Source organism: Ornithorhynchus anatinus, chromosome 20 (genome assembly GCF_004115215.2).
Source record: "Ornithorhynchus anatinus isolate Pmale09 chromosome 20, mOrnAna1.pri.v4, whole genome shotgun sequence".
Taxonomy (NCBI): domain Eukaryota; kingdom Metazoa; phylum Chordata; class Mammalia; order Monotremata; family Ornithorhynchidae; genus Ornithorhynchus; species Ornithorhynchus anatinus.
In genome coordinates this window covers 17,741,002-17,754,938 of record NC_041747.1, presented here as the reverse complement: position 1 = coordinate 17,754,938, position 13,937 = coordinate 17,741,002, and the positions used below count along the sequence as shown (strand labels likewise).

Below are 13,937 nucleotides of genomic sequence, written 5' to 3'. Positions count from 1 at the left end.
TTTGAAGACATGGCAGAACAGTGCGAAGGCGCCAGAATCTAAGGAAAGCGTCTCCCTGAGTGCAGAGAAGAATTTTTCAGTGAGGGATTTATCTGGCGTGAGACATCAGTAGCCTATATTATGATAGAGGACTTTGGATCGTTAACGGCCGGACGGCCTGAAAAAAACCCAACGATTCCCTGGAAGGAAAGGCACTGGCTGTTGAGAAAGACAGGTAGGGTTTCGGAGAGAGAGGGCAAGAAAGATAAAAGGAGCGAAAAGGAAAAGAGAAAGAAGAGAGAGAGAGAGAGAGCACCTAGAAGCCTAACTCTGGACAGGGCTGACATACCGAAGCCTCCCTTTCTAGGAAACCAGCTATTTCTATGGCCTGTTCTATGCAGGAAGTCCAGCTGCAGTAGTGACCAGTAATCCAAAATACCAATTATTCTGACCTGACTGTACCTAAGTACACCGAAAGACTATGGGCAACCAAAGGAAAATGACAAACGAAGCTAGGATTCATTTGCTTGGGACCACACGATTTGATTGCAATCGCCTTGGGGAGAGGAACCACTGCTTTTTCCTCTCTAAAATCTCAGTGCTCAGTTCAGTGCTCAGTTCTCAGGGTTGTAGGATAAAGAAATCTGATTTCAAATGGCCGATTCACCTTATTTTATGGACGGGTAAGGGCATGTCTCGTTTTTCAGAGGTTTAGTATCATTTTATTCTTCGGAACCATTGAAGTCTCATTCTGCAAAATCTTGGACTTAACTGAGGAATCCAGTTTCTGAGCCAAAATACCGTATTTAACGCACGAGTCGTCCTGTCACTCGTCCCGATTTTTCAGAAAAGTCTGAATCCAAATGGCAGCTTCTATTTTAGAAAACCTAGCTTCTCCCCGACAATAGGTAGTCCCCCAGTCCTGCTGAGATCACTTCTTGTTTGGCAGGGAACTTTAGGAATTCTCCTAAAAATCTTCTGGAGAATTAAAGGAGAAAGCTTAGTTTCTTCTCGCGGATGTCTTCTTTGCTTTAGAAAAATTCCCCTGAATTCAGTCTGTCAACAGCTTTTCCTTGAAGCGCACTGGATGTTGAATATCTAAGCATTCGCGCCTTCTCCACCATCACGTTTTTGAATGTATCCTTATACTCTCTTGCTTCCTCCTACCTGTAATTTATTTCAGTCTCTGCCTTCCCTGAATAAGCCCTCAAAAAATACGATTGGTTGATTGCTTAAATATCATACTAGATACTCTGGATGGGCTGCAAAGAAGATGTGGACCGTATCATCTTGGAACAAGCACAGATTTAGATGCAAATGAAAGTGAAAGCGGATTAGAACATGAAAGGCAAAAATCCTCCTTCAAAATAGAAATACTCCTATATTTATGCCACATATATATCTATATTTGCATAGATATATATAAAACATGGGCATATGTAACAGCTAAGCAGTATTTTGACTAATCCGAGTGAACACAATGCTCCTATCTTCATATCAAGACTTCCAACTACACAGTATTCAAGAGATCGCATCAGGACTTTCATGACGAGAACGGACCCAGAATTCGGTTTATAATTAGGAGGCGACTTTTGTCCAGTCTAATATTTAAAAAACTATATTCAGCAGTAGCGCCGTCATCTAATTGCTTTTAAAGGTACGAGCTTTAGCTTCCCATTCTTCATGCAAAGTTTATTACTGTATTTTCACTGTCCAGTTTTTAAGCAGGTAGAGAGTCCTCATAATCCTGTAAACAAATAGCGACAGAAAGAGTGTATTTTTTTAAATAAGTAAAGGAGGAGCATTTGTTTTGAAATAAGACTTTTGCGATCGTGGTGGACGGGGCTGAAGATAGTTGACACATTGGAAAAATGAAACTCAGTTCTTAGACCAAAATAATAATAATCATAACACTAACTAAACATTCACCATACACTGTGCTAAGTGCTGGGGTAGATGCAAGGTAATTGGGCATAGTCATAATTGGACACAATCCCTGTTCCACACACACAGCTCACAATCTAGGAATGAATCCAGTGATTATCGTGGCTGGTTGTGAAACAAAGAACTCTGTTCTTGGGTACCAGACAACATCATATCTTAGGTTCCAGACAACATCGTATGTGTATACGATGGACACAGTCGCCATCCCAAATAGGGAATCCCCACGAGGCAACTGAGGCACAGAGAAACGAAATGACTCGCCCAGGGTCACAGAGCGGTCAAGCGGCAGAGGCGGGACTAGAACCCAGCTCCTCTGACTCCCAGGCTCTTTCCACTAGACCGCACTGTTTGAGAATCAATGAAGAACCAATCTGAGCTAAATTGCTAGCCATTTTTAAATTGGGGAGAAAGCACAGAGAATCAATACCTTTCTAAACAGGATAACGAAGAGAATGCATTTTCCTCCTCCAACGGTTTGTCTCAACGTGGCCGTTGTCCACTTGGATTTAATGAACCACCCTGATGGAACGGATTCCTGGAAGGGTTAATCTGGGTGAGTCCCGGGCACAACTGTAGTGAAGAGTGAATTCATACTAAAGTGAATTTATATTCAGTGAGCAAACCAAATTTCAGAATTAACAAGATTTCTTTCCTCCCGGACCAAAATCCAAGCTGACAGATGCAGACGTGATAAAAATGTTCTGAAGAAAACGTCTACAACCTGCATTTTGGTTTTCGGGTAAAGGGTACCCTAAGATATTCAACCCCATTGTTGTTGTTTTTTAAAATAGATTAAACGTGCTTAGCCCCGAGTCAGTAATCTGCCCACGATTAGGCAATCCGTTAATAATTGTTGACTGACTCCCTAAAGACGGTGAAAAGATTCACTAGCGGAGGGAAGAATCTTGAGCAAAGGATAAGCAATGAATTACGTTTAAATTAGAGTGAAATCCTTCAGTGCCAGAATCGGTTTTTTCCATCACCGCCTCCTGCTCGGAATTTTGGACCGATGATAAATACAAACAATAACGCGAACGATCGCAGTCTGTGGGGTTTCATAGTACCGGATGAACAACAAGGCAGGCATTTTTAGGATACACAGTTAGGCATCGATGTTATCAGAACCCTTAAGAAGATTCAAAATTCCTTGGGACGGCCAGTCCAAGTTCCAGGCAGCACTACGTAAATTTGCAAGTGGGAATGGAACGTTCCCCGGACTGTTTGTAAAATATCCGGCCTCGCCGTCAGAGAGCAGACCACTGGTATTTGGTATCGCTTCTCATTGCATCGCCGCGGAGAGAGCCCAGCTGCCCATCGGCGGCCCAGAGATGGGCCGGGCGGCAGCCACTCTCCCGCTTTCATCCCTTCATTCATTCAGTAGTATTTACTGAGCGCTTCCTGTGTGCCGAGCACTGGACTGAGCGCTTGGAACGTCCAATTCGGCATCAGATAGAGAACATCCCTGCCCAGATTCAGGCTGACGGTCTAATCGGGGGGGGAGATGGATGGCAGAGCGAAACAGCAGAAAACAAAAAGAAGACGACCTCGTCGAGATCGATAGAATCAAGGCGATGTACACCTCATTAACAAAATAAATAGGGTAATAAATAATATAGACGAAGGAGCACAGTGCTGAGGGGAGGGGAAAGGGGAAGAACGGAGGGTTGGGGGGGACCGGAGGGAAAGGAGGGGCTCAGACTGGGAAGGCCTCCTGGAGGAGGTGACCTCTCAGTAGAGATTTCATTTGCTCTCCTCGGCGTGGTCTTCTCTCTATAATTTGATCTCACCTATCTCACCGCCGACCCCTCGCCCACTACCTGCCTCTGGCCTGGAATGCCCTCCCTTTTCGTATCTGACAGACGATCGCTCCGCACGCAGTAAGCGCTCAGTGAATACGATCGATTCGACTGACTCCCCCTCCGCGCCCCCGTCCGAGCCTTATAATAATAATCATAATGTTGGTATTTGTTAAGCGCTCACTATGTGCCGAGCACCGTTCTAAGCACAGGGGGAGATGGAGGGTCATCAGGTTGTCCCGCGTGAGGCTCGCAGTTGATCCCCATTTTACAGATGAAGGAACTGAGGCACCGAGAAGTGAAGTGACTTGCCCACGGTCACCCAGCTGCCAAGTGGCAGGGTGGGGATTCGAACCCATGACCTCTGACTCCCCAGCCCGGGCTCTTTGCAATGAGCCACGCCGCTTCTCTATTGAAGGCCCACCTCCTCCAAGTGGCCTTCCCTGACTAAGCCCTCCTTTCCTCTTTTCCCATTCCCTTCTGCATTTCCTTGACCTGCTTCCTTTCCTCACCATCCCCGCCCAGCCCCACGGCACTTGGGCATATAACCGTAATTTATTTATTCCTTAATAAGAATGATGATGCTATTTGCTAAGCGCTCACTCTGTGCCAAGCACTGTTCTAAGCGCTGGGGTAGATGCGAGTAATCAGGTCGTCCCACGTGGGACTCACGGTCTCAATCCCCATTTTCCAGGTGAGGCATCCGAGGCCCAGAGAAGTGAAGCGCCTTGCCCGAGGTCACACGGCAGAATTAGAACCCACGACCTCGGACTCCCAGGCCTGTGCTCTTGCCCCTAGGCCATGCTGCTTCTATCCTATTTATATTAACGACCGTCTCCCCCGCTAGACTATCAGCTCGTCGTGGGCAGAGAACGTTATACTGTTGGGTTGCACTCTTCCAAGTGCTCAGTACAGTGCTCTGCACATGGTAAACGCTCAGTTGACGCCACCGATCGATGGATTGAGGATTATTCCCCTGGTCGAAACAGCGCGGGGGCTACTTACCGGTCCCTGGAGTCCCCAGCCCCGCGCCCCTCATCCAGTCCAGGGGAGGGACCCAGGTTGTGGCTACTGGTGCCCATCCGCGTCACCTCGACTCTCTCCCTTTACTCTTCCCCCCTCTCCCCGGCCCACAGCGCTTACGCATCTCTCTACGATTCTATTTCTTTATATTGATGCCTGTTTACTTGTTCTGATGTCTGCCTCCCCCACTCTAGACCGTAAGCCCGCTGGGGACAGGGATCGTCTCTCTTTATCGCTGGATTATACTTTCCAAGCGCTCTGCACACAGTAAGCGCTCGATAAATAGGACTGAAGGAATGAGTGCGGCCGACTCCTCATTCATTCATTCATTCAATAGTATTTATTGAGCGCTCACTATGTGCAGAGCACTGTACTAAGCGCTTGGAATGTACAAGTCGGCAACAGATAGAGAGAGTCCCTGCCGTTCGACGGGCTCACGGTCTAATCGGGGGAGACGGGCGGACGAGAACGATGGCGATAAATAGAGTCGAGGGGAAGAACGTCTCGTAAAAACAATGACGACTAAATAGAATCAGGGTGATGTACATCTCATTAAACAAAATAAATAGGGTGATAAAGATATATACAGTCGAGCGGACGAGTACGGCGCCGAGGGGGTGGGACGGGAGAGGGGGAGGAGGAGAGGGAAAGTGGGGAGAAGAGGGTTTAGCTGCGGAGAGGTGAAGGGGGGGTAGAGGGAGCAGAGGGAAAACGGGGGGAGCTCAGTCTGGGAAGGCCTCTCGGAGGAAGTGGGTTTTAAGTAGGGATTTGAAGAGGGGAAGAGAATTAGATTGTCTGAGGTGAGGAGGGAGGGCGTTCCGGGACCGCGGGAGGACGCGGCCCGGGGGTCGACGGCGGGACGGGAGAGACCGAGGGACGGCGAGGAGGTGGGCGGCGGAGGAGCGGAGCGTGCCGGGTGGGCGGTGGAAAGAGAGAAGGGAGGAGAGGTAGGAGGGGGCGAGGTGATGGACAGCCTTGAAGCTTAGAGCGAGGAGTCCTCGGGCCCCAGCGGCGATGGGCCCGGCAGCCGCCTCTCCCACGGCCCGTGGCTCCGGGCTGAGGCCCCGAGTGGCCATTTTAAATACCGTTCTGGGCCTTCCCTAGCTCGAGGGTCCCATCTGGGCCCAAGAGGAGTCACTTGGAATTGTATATTCCAAGCGCTTAGTACAGTGCTCTGCACATAGTTAGGGCTCAGTATACACTACTGAATGAATGAATGAACTCCACTTTTTCTGGACTGAATCTTGCAGGCTCCACAGCCTCACGTTTCCTCCTGCCTACACCTGGATATGATGCCGACACCCCAAACTCCTCATCTTCCCACCCTAACCCTGGCCTCCCCGTCACCGTAGACAACGGCCCCATCCTCCCCGGCTCCCAAGCCTCGGCGTCATCCTTGGATCGTCTCCCTCATTCGACTCACCCGTACGCGGTCACTAAATACCGCCAGTTCCATTCCACGACGTCACTAGAATCCACGCTCTCCCCTCCACCGGAACCGCTTCCGAGCATTTATCGTAATCCGCCTCGACGACTGCATCAGCTTCCTCGCTGACCTCCCTGCACCGGTCTCTCCCGACTCCAGTCCTGATTTCACTCTGCGGCCTCGATCATTTTCCTTAAAAAGGTTCGGTTCCCACCTCCCCGCTCCTCGGGGGGCCGCCTGGCCGAAAGGGAAGATCCCGGCCACGGGTTCATCCGTGTTGGTCACCACCCCGCCATCTGCCTGCTGGGTAGCCTTGGGCAGATCTCTCCACTTCTCAGTGCCTCAGTTTCCTCATCTGTCAAATGGGGATTCAATCCCACTCTCCCCTACTGAGACTGTGAGCCCCGTGGGAAACGGGGACCGTGGCCAACCTGATTAACGTGTGTCTACCCCAGTGCCTGGAACATAGTTTGGACCGTAGTAAGCGCCGAACAAATACCGTTAGAAAAACAACCACCCTTCAGCGGTTGTGGTTCCTCACAATCCGAGAGGAAAGCAGTCCCCCTTCTACCCCATTTCACTGATTTCTTACTACAACCCAGTCAGCAGCTTTCACTCCTCTCGCGCCGGGAGTCAGAAGGTCAAGGGTTCTAATCCCGGCTCCGCCGCGTGTCTGCTGTGTGACCTTGGGCGAGTCGCTTTACTTCTCTGGGCCTCACTGAGCCCATCTGTAAAATGGGGATCGAGACTGTGAACCCCTTGTGGGACAAACACTGGTGACGACCCCTGTGCTTAGCACTGCGCTTGATGCACGAGGAGCAGCATGACCTAGTGGCAAGAGCCCGGGCTTGGAAGTTAGAGAAGCAGCGCGGCTCAGGGGAAAGAGCCCGGGCTTGGGAGTCAGAGGTCATGGGTTCGATTCCCGGCTCTGCCCCTTGTCAGCTGTGTGACTGTGGGCAAGTCACTTAACTTCTCTGTGCCTCAGTTACCTCATCTGTAAAATGGGGATTAACTGTGAGCCTCACGTGGGACAACCCGATGACCCTGTAACTACCCCAGTGTTTAGAACGGTGCTCTGCACATGGTAAGCGCTTAACAAATACCAACATTATTAAGTCAGAGGATGTGGGTTCTAATCCCGGCTCTGCCAACTGTCCGCTGTGTGATCTTGGGCAAGTCGCTTCACTTCTCTGGGCCTCAGTGACCTCAGCTGTAAAATGGAGATTGAGACTGTGAGCCCCATGTGGGACAGTGCGATCACCTTGATTCCACCCCAGCGCTTAGAAGAGTGCTTGGCACATAGCAAGCACTTAACAAATATCATAATTATCATGATTATTACAGCAGGTGCTTAAAAAATACCACAGTTATTAGTATTACTGTATAGAGAAACAGCGTGGCTCAGTGGAAAGAGCCCGGGCTTGGGAGGCAGAGGTCGTGGGTTCTAATCCCGGCTCCGCCGCTTATCAGCTGTGTGACCTTGGGCTAGTCGCTTCACTTCTCTTAACTGGACTTGGGAAAGTACAATACAACAGTAGACAGTGACATTCCCTTCCCTTCCCACAACGAGCTTACAGTCTAGAGGGAGCTCCTGGGAGGGAACAGAAATTCTCCTCCAATCAACACCGTATTCCCTACCTGATTTATCACAAAGCAACAGCTAGAGTTACTGCTACCCTGAAATAATAATAACGATACTAACAACATTAATAATATACTACTATTATAGCATTATAATAATAATACTGTGTGCTCGGCACACGGTAAGCTCTCAGTAAATACGACTGAATGAATAAATAATAATAGCGGTACGCGTTAAACGCTTACTCTATGCCAAGCACTCTACTAAAATAATCAGGCCCCACACGGAGCTCACAGTCCAAGTAGAAGGGATAAGAGATATGGAATCTCCATTTTTCGGGTGAGGGAACTGAGTCACGTAGAAGTTAAGCGACTTGCCCGAGGTCCCACAGAAGGTACGGGAGACCATCATTTATTTGGTCTCTCTTTTAGTCTGGTCTGCTTTCTTTAGCTCCCGTTTTTTCCTCCCAGCCAGCTTTTCCAGACTGAAGATGAAAGACGCCTGGGACCCAGTTTCACACTCAAAAAGAAAAACCGAAAGGAAGGCCATCCGAGGCTTTTTGTTTGTTGTTTGTGGTTGGGTTTTTTTTTTAATGGTACCAGTGGAGGTCTTTTAGGAGGCTGTAATGCTCTAACCACTGGGTTTCTGTGAACGTGAGTAACCTCGGGCTTGCGCAAACCAATGAGTTGCATAAGATTTAGGCACAGTAGCCCAAAGGATCCCCAGAATTCTTTTTGAGGCCATGGAGGTGAATGAGTCCACCACCACCAACTTAGGGGTAAAATGGGCCAGCTCTGACGTGCTTTCTTGTATTTATTTTGTAAAAGCAAAGCCTCCAGAAGTAAGCGGTCCCAGAGGCCGAAGGTCTGAGGAAGCTTGCAGACAAAACCGAGGTAATTACGAAATTGCTAGACTGGAAAGATGAATATCTTTAACTGAATCTATAGGCTTAGACAGTGCAGGCTTTTAAAAATATTGAATGAAGTTTGGTATCGTGGAGTTTTAATTTAAAATATTCACCCCAGGAAACCCAGGGTTTGACCCAATCCTGTTTTTATATTTCTTTTGAAATTTGGTGCAATTCTTCTCATGAGTTCTTTCTCAAAACAAACATGGCAACTTTTTCCTTCTTAAAAATAAATCAGTGCATACTCGTATCCTATAAAACACACTCATTACCTTGCAATAACACAGCAGTGCGTTTGCAGGATGGAGGAAAAAACCGGTAAGGAAACGGATTTCAGAATCAAGTTTCCATACGGCTCTCACAAACAATAACGTGGATTAAATCACACATAAAACTATTTTTAAAGTGCCGCTATTATGGTGTTTCTTAATCCCAGGTACAATGGAACCAAATTTATTGGATCTCCTTAATTTATTTGCTGATTAAATCAAATTAGGTAAGGGTCACTGCTATTTAAGCACATACCTCTGCTTGAAGTCTAAACTGCAGTTGTATTGCTTAATTTGGGCTCCTGAGGAATTCGGACATGAGAAAATTATCTTATTTCTGAGTCAATGAGTTAAAACCTTGGAAACGAGGAAACCGTCAGATTCCAAGGCTCATATTTTTAAAAATTACTCTGCTACTGCACACGGCGTGAAAAAAAGAATATGGCAATCTGAGAGAGAATGCAAGCCTGCTTTAGTTTGGAAGGAAAAGTAATTGAGTGGCTTTGATACATTTCAAGAATTGTGTCCCATTGTTCACTTTTGTTTTATTATTGGCAGAGGGTATAAATTCTGTAGACAGGATAATGTCTCTGTTTCATACGGCATATTTATTGCTTATCTGCCACTCCGGAGAGTAATTTTCTTGCCTAACAAATGTCACCTTCTGTAAGCTATAGGTCAACGTGTTCATGAATTTTAAACTATAATAAAAATTACCCCTCCCGGTAGGAGGTTTTCTTTTTTTAATGGTATTTGTTAAGCACTTATTACGTGCCAGGCACTGTTCTAAACTCTGGAGAGATACAAGTTAATCGGGTTGGACCCAGTCCATGGCCTACATGGGGCTCACACTCTTAATCCCTATTTTACAGAAGCGGTAACTGAGGCACACCGAAGAGAAGTGACTTACCCAAGGTCACACAGCAGACGAGTGGCAGAGCTGGGATTAGAACCCAGGTCTTTCTGACTGCCAGGCCCGTGTTCTATCCACCAGGGCTGCTGCTTCTCCTAGTTACAAGGCGGTAAAGTGAATCAGTCCCCAGCCTATGCTTTCTCCGACACCTTATGTCTACTCTAATTTACCACACGGCGTTTTCTACAAGTATTCGGCTTCCGATTCAATTGTTTCACTCGATATTTCTTTTAAACTCCTCATTAGCGGAGTACCAAAAGATGAATGGAATGAAAAGCTGATCCAACGAGCTCATAAAAATCCCTCATGCCCACTCCTCTCAGTATAGCAAGTGATTCTAATGTTTAACACTTCAAATGGGGCAGATGGCGTTTTGTACGCTGAAGCTTTTTTGTAACTGCCCGTCACCTTTCAGGATAAAAATGCCTTCCAAATGTTTTAACATTTGTTCATCTTGCCTGAGATTTGAAAGATTGACGTCGTGACATATACGTATATATATTATTGTGGTATTTGTTAAGCACTTACTATGTGCCAAACACTGTATTAAGCCCCAGAGTAGATACGAGTCCCTGCCCCGCATCCAGGTAGGCGAGAGAAGAGGTATTTCCTAAATGAAGAAACAGAGGCCCGGAGAAGCTGAGTGACTTGCTCGAGGTCACACAGCAGGCAAGTGGCAGGTTGGGATTAGAACCCAGATCCTCTCACTCCCAAGTCTGCTCTCTTTCCACCAGGCCATGCTGCTTCTCATACCGGGTGCCTTAACAAATACCATCGTTATTAAATTTTATACATTTCCCACCGGGTCTGTAAACCAGCTCCTTCGAAATGGCTAATTCTGCTTTGAAAGCAAGAGATAACATCAGCTATTTTCATGAATAATCTCTCCAAGGAAGGCAGTGTCCATTCAGTTCGCGCACCATTAAAAACACTCGATTCGACTAAATCTGCCCAATCGAGCAAAAGCTAAATGGGCCCCAACCAGTAGGAGAGTTTGTCGTTAGTACGTCACCAATTTTGTACATTTTGAGAATATAGTCCAAGCCCACAGAATGCTAATTCTGACCCATTCCTGAATTCCTTAAATGCAAGTCTGCTCCTTTAACATGGAATGGCGAACCTAGCCCTTCGGAATCGATTTCTTCTTTACAGTGGGGTCTTCCCAGAGAGACCCCAAATCTACCATAAGGAAAACCCTGACTTGGTGTTTTTATTTTTGCCTCTGTTTCAGATGAAAGTGAAACAGTTTGAGCAAATTCAAGCCACAGTCAATGTCTAACTCCACAGTAAGAATTTCACATTCTGAAAGTCCTTATTCCCACCCTTCTCTCCCATCTGTAACATGCTTAGGTCTTTTTTAATGAAAAAAATAATCCTTGATAATAGTAATTGCAGCATTTGTTAAGCGTTTACTATGTGCCGAGCACAGTACAAAGTACTGGGCAGCAGGCTGGACACAATCTGGCATAAGTAGGAGGAAGTAGGATTTAATCCCCATTTCACAGATGAGGAAATGGAGGCACAGAGAAGCTAAATGATTTGCCCCTCCCAAGAAAAAGAATAAAGAAGAAAAGAAGCGGCGGAGCCGGGCTGAGAATCCGGGTCCTCTGACTCCCAAGCCTGGGCTCTTTCCATTAGATGACACTGCTCATCCTCATGAAAGTTTTCCATGACCTCTTTTAAAAATGATGACGATGATGATGATAATGATAATAATAACAGTAATAATAATTGTGGTATTTGCTTTGTGCTTAATATGTGTCAAACAATTTACTAAGTGCTAGGATAGATATAATCAGGTCCCACATGGGGTTAACAGTCCAAGTAGGAGGGAGAACAGGTATTGAATCCCCATTATGCAGCTAAGGGAACTGAGGCACAGAGAAGTTAAGTGATTTGCCTAAAGTCACGCAGCAGGTACGTGGAGGAGCTGGGATTAGAAACAATAATAATAATAATAATGATATAATAATAATAATAATAATGTTGGTATTTGTTAAGCGCTTACTATGTGCCAAGCACTGTTCTAAGCGCTGGGGTAGACATAGGGGAATCAGGTTGTCCCACGTGGGGCTCACGGTCTTAATCCCCATTTTTCAGATGAGGGAACTGAGGCACAGAGAAGTTAAGTGACTTGCCCACAGTGACACAGCTGACAAGTGGCAGAGCTGGGATTCGAACTCATGAGCCCTGACTCCAAAGCCCGTGCTCTTTCCCCTGAGCCACGCATGTGCCAAGCACTGAACCACGTGCTACTTGCTATGTTTAGTTTTGTTGTCTGTCTCCCCTTCTATTCAATAGTGTTTATTGAGCGCTTACTATGTGCAGAGCACTGTACTAAGCACTTGGAATGTACAGTTCGGCAACAGATAGAGACGGTCCCTGCCCTTTGACCGGCTCACAGTCTAATCGAAGTCTTCAGCCTACAGTCTTCTAGTCTGTGAGCCCGTTGTTGGGTAGGGATTGTCTCTATCTGTTGCCGAACTGTACTTTCCAAGCGCTTAGTACAGTGCTCTGCACCACAGTAAACGCTCAATAAATCTGATTGAATGACAGTAAAATACAAGAAAATCCAGTCAGTCATCAATCTCCCTTTAAGACAAAGTTGATGTTATACTCTTATCAGCAGCAGCAGCAGCAATGATCAAATCAGCAGTATTTATTATATTCTAGGTTTCTGAGGGCATCCAATTTAACACGCGGGCGCGATCCCTGTGCTGAAGGATCTTGACGACCTAACTTTCCTGTCCTCTGTGGCCTTCGACACAGTTCACCATCACCGTGGCCTCCCAGAAAATCCTCCTGACCTGATTCTTATGAACGCGCTGCTCTCTTGGTTTCCATTTGGCCTCTCCTGCGTTTCCTGCGCCGGTTTTTCCTCCTCCCGTCTGGTTCCTCGACTGTTCTGACTTCTCAGTCACTCGCCGGGATCTCTCCAGATCCACACGATTCCAGGTACGTCGGCTCTGGAGAGGACCCTCCAAATCTACGGCTCGTTCCCCCGGTGGCCCCGGTTCAGCCTGGGCTCTTTCGCCTCTCTCCGCTGCTGCGGGGCTTCAAACCCCCGCTTTTTCCTTTAGGACACGTGGCCCTAGAAAATAGAAGGCTGAATTCCAGAGTTAATCTCTAATAATAGTAATAATTAATTATTATTAATAATAATTCGCGGGCACGGTTCGACGCTGGGGTGGATACGAACTAATCGGGTTGGGCACGGTCCCCGTCCCCCACGGGGCTGACGGTCTTAACGGATGAAGCACAGAGAAGTGTCGATCCGCTGGGCCGTGTCGCGTCTCAAGGGGTACGTTGGTGAGTTCTGTATAATGATGATGGCATTTGCTGAGCGCTTACTACGTGCCGGGCACTGTACTAAGCGGTGGCATGGCTCACTCCATAGCCAGCTCTGATGGGTCGATGGCTGGTCGCTCAGGGTTTCTACCAATAAGGCCCACTGAAAATCATAACAAAATAATAAAACGATCATAAAGTATTCGGTCAGTCCTTAGCACTCTTCTAAACACCGGGGCTAATCAGGTTCGTCCCAGCCCCTGTCCCACATGGGCCTCACGGTCTAAGTCGGAGGGAGATGTCTACTGATGGCCGAAGTAAGAAAATATTCTTTGTAGAGTATTTTGAAATCCTAAAAATTTGAAAATCACTCTAGAGGGTAGGGATCATGTCCACCGACTCTACTTCCACTTGTTCAAAGGCTCACAATATAATATGCTGCGTATTGTCAGCCCTCGATCGATATATCCGATTAACTGATCGATTATTATCATTTCAAGACTTCAGTAGCGAAAAGGGGAAAGATAAGTTCCTCGTGGGAAATGGCTCTACTAATCCTCCAATTTTTCCAAAGTCTTTGGTTGGCAAATGGATTTCCTTTCATGGAGTACTTTATTTAGCGCTCTCTCCGCTCTAGTTGGGAAAGTTGATTTTCACGCTTTCTAGTGTTTTTCTATTTGACTCACGGCTGTATTGACCTAATTGCATGATGAGGCAGAGACCCTCTTGAACAGTGGCAAATATTCTGCTTTGATCCTCCTCCTTTAAAGAATGTAGAATGCAAAATTTGGGGAAAGAGGCCAGAGCCTG

At 46.9% G+C, this 13,937-nt stretch overlaps 1 long non-coding RNA gene across 1 annotated transcript; it reads right to left on the bottom strand.

The window, feature by feature from the left end:
* Nucleotides 1-1,340: 1,340 nt before the first annotated feature.
* Nucleotides 1,341-12,998, bottom strand: LOC103169990. Its single transcript, XR_003753845.1, has 3 exons — nt 12,647-12,998; nt 2,351-2,493; nt 1,341-1,726 (listed from the first exon to the last, which is right to left on the bottom strand). It is a non-coding gene; the product is annotated as an uncharacterized LOC103169990 (long non-coding RNA).
* Nucleotides 12,999-13,937: the final 939 nt, after the last annotated feature.